A 3,738-nucleotide genomic window follows, 5' to 3' on the forward strand; every position below is an offset into this window, starting at 1 on the left:
TAGGCTCAGGTTATGATCTCAGGGTCCTGGGATCGAGCCCTGCGTTGGGTTCCACACTCAACGGGGGAGTCTGCCTGTGGATTCGCTCTCTCCCTCCCCTTCTGCCCCTCCCACTGCTTGCTTTCTCTCTCTCAAATAAATAAATAAATCTCTAAAAAGATAAAAAAGATAAAGCGATCCAGGTGGGGCAACAGGGCACACCGAGTATTCCAGCAAATTCCCCCCAGAAAGTGAGGGTACCACGGACGAGCTGTCTGAAAACAGCCAGGTCAGGGTTCCAGGAAGACACCAGAGGAACAGGAGGAACTGGGGAGCATCTGAAGTTCAGGTGGGGACAGTCAGAGCTTCCAGGTCCTTCTTCCCTAATGCTCCTCATCACTCAGCCTTTCTTCCAGTGAGGCTGCTTGGTTTCTCTTTGCCCCAACTGTTACCCATTACCCCGGGCAGCAGAGACTCACATATGCCTTTAAATGTTTAGGACATCGAATGCCCTCCAGTAGCCACCTCACTACAGTTGGTGGTAAGCAAGAAGTCACTGAGGTCTCCAAGGGTCTGGACTTGGTGTTTCCCTCTTCTGAGATGGGGACACCTGTGGGAGGAGCAGGTAGCCAGCTGGGGGCGGCGGGCAGGCACCTGATGTGGACAGATGGGGTAGGTGAGGCCCGAGGCCCCGAGGGGGTGTGTCCGGCATCTGAACTGAACAGGTCTTCAAAGCTGCAGATTGGCTGGGATCATCTTCAGGCTGAGAAGGAAGGTGAGGGGAGCAGAGGGGAGCAGAGGAGGCTCAGCTTAGACAGGAGAGGGCCAAGCCACTCCTTTGGGGGAGAAGTGGGTCAGGTCCAGGCTCATGGGGACAGACCTTGAGGTCACTGTGCCACATGAAATAAGCCAGTCCCTGAAGGACCGATACTGGAGGACCCCACTCGTGAGAGATGGAGAGCACTCTGACTCATAGAGGTGGAAGGAGCTGCTGGGTGCTGGGGCTGGGGAGGGGGAATGGGGGTTAGGGTCTCATGGGTTGAGGTTCAGTTTGGGATGATGAAGAAGTTGTGGTGATGGATGGAGGTGGCAGGTGCAGAGCAGTGAACATACGTATTGCCACTGAATTGTACCCTGAAATGTGCTTAACAGTATCAGTCGTATGTCCATTACACCACAATAGGGAAGTAGTGAGTCAGGAGGACAGGGCCATCGCGAGTCCCAGGAGGGCCCTGGAGCAGGGATTCTGTATCTTGGTTCTCGCTCTCATGCTCTGCCCCTTGTTGGTGACCAAGCTCATAGTAGGCACTCAGTGAATGCTTGCTAACACATAGTGCAGAGAGAGTCCACATGTGCAAACCCTCCAGTGGGCACTGAGGGATCCTAACAGGACGCACATCCAGACAGAGCCAGTGCCCACATCTCACAAACACCAGCACAGAGACAGCCATTTAAAACCAAGGCAGGAACCAGAAATAACCCAGAGGCCTCCATGCTCCTGGAGGCCGTGCTAGCAGTCACAGCCTCTGGCGGTCAGGGGACTGGGGGTCTGAGAGGTGGATCAGCACACCCCTGACTCTGAAGGCCCGTGGCGGAGGCGAGATGCAGGGACTGGGAGGGAAGACCCGCCAGGGCCCGTTCTGGGTCAAAGGCTGCTGCAGGGCCACTCCCAGCCCACCAGGCCGTGTCTGTTTAGAACAAGGTAGAAAACCTTTTCCCTCAGTTGTTCTTTTTAAAGATGGTTGCTCAGCATTGACACAGAAAAACATTCAACATAAAACTGGAGCCGATCATGGCTGCACGTGACCCAGAAGTTACGAAAATGCACTGACCACAAAGAGAGGACCCTGTGCCCCCAGGCAGGCCTCCTGTGCACAGGGGTGGCTGGGGGCCCTGGACATGCCCGTGTAGGCAGTGCTGGACTCCACAGTCGAGGGGACAGAAGAAGGAACCTGCTCTGATGGCTCCACTCAGGGCAGTACCCCCTGACGGAGACGGGGAGAGCCCCTCATGCATTCTGGATATCCTGGTGATTCTTGGGCCTGGCCCGAATCTCAGCTTCTTCATGATGGCGGGGGGTGGGTGGGCAGGCAGCCCAGCAGCCGCGGGTCCCACAGGTCCTCCGTGGACAGCCCATCAGCCACGGGTCCCACATGCCCTCTGGGCCAGCCCAGCAGCCACAGGTCCCACAGGTCCTCCGGGGACAGCCCAGCAGCCGAGGGTCCCACATGCCCTCTGGGCCAGCCAGCAGCCGCAGGTCCCACAGGTCCTCCGGGGACGGCCCAGCAGCCATGGGTCCCACAGGTACTCTGGGGACAGCCCAGAAGCCGAGGTCCCACATGGCCTCTGGGGACAGCTCAGCAGCCACAGGTCCCACATGGCCTCTGGGGGACAGCCCAGCAGCTGCGAGTCCCACAGGTCCTCTGGGGCACCACCTTAATGGGCTTGTGGTCCAGCAGGTATCCATTCAGGTGGCTCTCGTCAGGCCACATGGCCTCCATCCTATTGTCCATGTCCGCCCCCATTGCCTGGTGACAGGCCAAGGTCAGTCAGTGAAGCACTGGGACTGTGGCCAGCACTCATAGCTGAAGTCCTTGTGGGCCACTGGTAGAAATGGGGTACAGGGTGCCAAAGAGGGGGACAGGATCTCCACGCCCATGTGGTCACGGAACGTCATGTCCACATCTGTGCACACTGGGTCGTCCACCTCATGGAGGAAGCACTGCTCGCAGAAGTGGCTGGTCATCGCCGTGCGCTGCATGGACACATCCTGCCAGCATGAGGCCCTGGGGATCTCAGGACCACCACCCTCCAGCCCTCCCCGAGGGGCACACGGGGCAAGGCAGCCAGCTGGTAGGTGAAGACATACTAGGTGACCCTGTGTCCACCATGAAGTGCTTCCTGTCATCTGCAGGACCAGCTCCAGGAAGACCACGTATCCACAGGGAGGGGACAGGGTGAGAGGAGGGTCACTGCCAGAGGCTGGCGGCAGGACCCCAAAACTAGGGGCCATGGATGTGTGCACCTTCTTCGAGGGGGCAGGCCCTGGGCTGCTTTAAGCAACAGCCGCTTGCCTGTCCTGTCCTGAATGAGTCTGCCCATGGGGCCTCCCTACCTTCTGCTCCCAGAGACGGGGGCCATCAGCACCCCATCTTACAGAGGGCAGCCTGAAGCTTAGCAGGCTGGAAACCTCCCCCACAGTCAGCATGCTCGAGCCAGGAACACGCCCCCTGTGCTGAGCTTCTGGGCAAACCCTGCAGGTACCCTCCCCTGGCCGACCCCCTGCAGGTCCCGTCCCCACCTGCCAGGAGTGGAGCACTTTTGGGCACAGCCCTCATTTCTATGCCCTACAGACTGGGTAGAACCAGCAGGGCCGGCCACCTGCCCCACTTTGTTTTGAGTGGGATGTTGCTGACCCCCACAGAGTGGTCTCCACCCTGTAGGGTCCTCCTTGAAGGCTACTGGGCATCCTGCTGACAAGGTCCTCATTAACCCCTGGTATTCCTAGGAGGGGTCACCCTCGAACTCCCCCAGGTCAGGAATCAGGTCCAGGCCATGGTCACGGAAGGGGAAAGAGGACCTCTGGAAGAAGAAGGAGCTTGCTTAGGCCCCAGCCTTGAATCCAAGGGTGTAAGCTTCCAGGCCAGGTCTACATCTCCGCAGACAAGAAGCTGGGAGTCTTGTCCAACTGCCTCACATGGCTGGTCCCCCTTTGAGGGGACTACCTGCTCCCACCATAGGGACAGCAGCTCACCCATC

The 3,738-nt window shown here is 58.7% G+C and overlaps 1 pseudogene; it reads right to left on the bottom strand.

Annotated features, from left to right (window-relative positions):
- Positions 1 to 2,042: 2,042 nt before the first annotated feature.
- On the bottom strand, positions 2,043 to 2,992 carry LOC117804068 (annotated as a pseudogene).
- Between the last annotated feature and the right edge of the window lie 746 nt (positions 2,993 to 3,738).

Source organism: Ailuropoda melanoleuca, chromosome 10, assembly GCF_002007445.2.
Source record: "Ailuropoda melanoleuca isolate Jingjing chromosome 10, ASM200744v2, whole genome shotgun sequence".
NCBI lineage: Eukaryota > Metazoa > Chordata > Mammalia > Carnivora > Ursidae > Ailuropoda > Ailuropoda melanoleuca.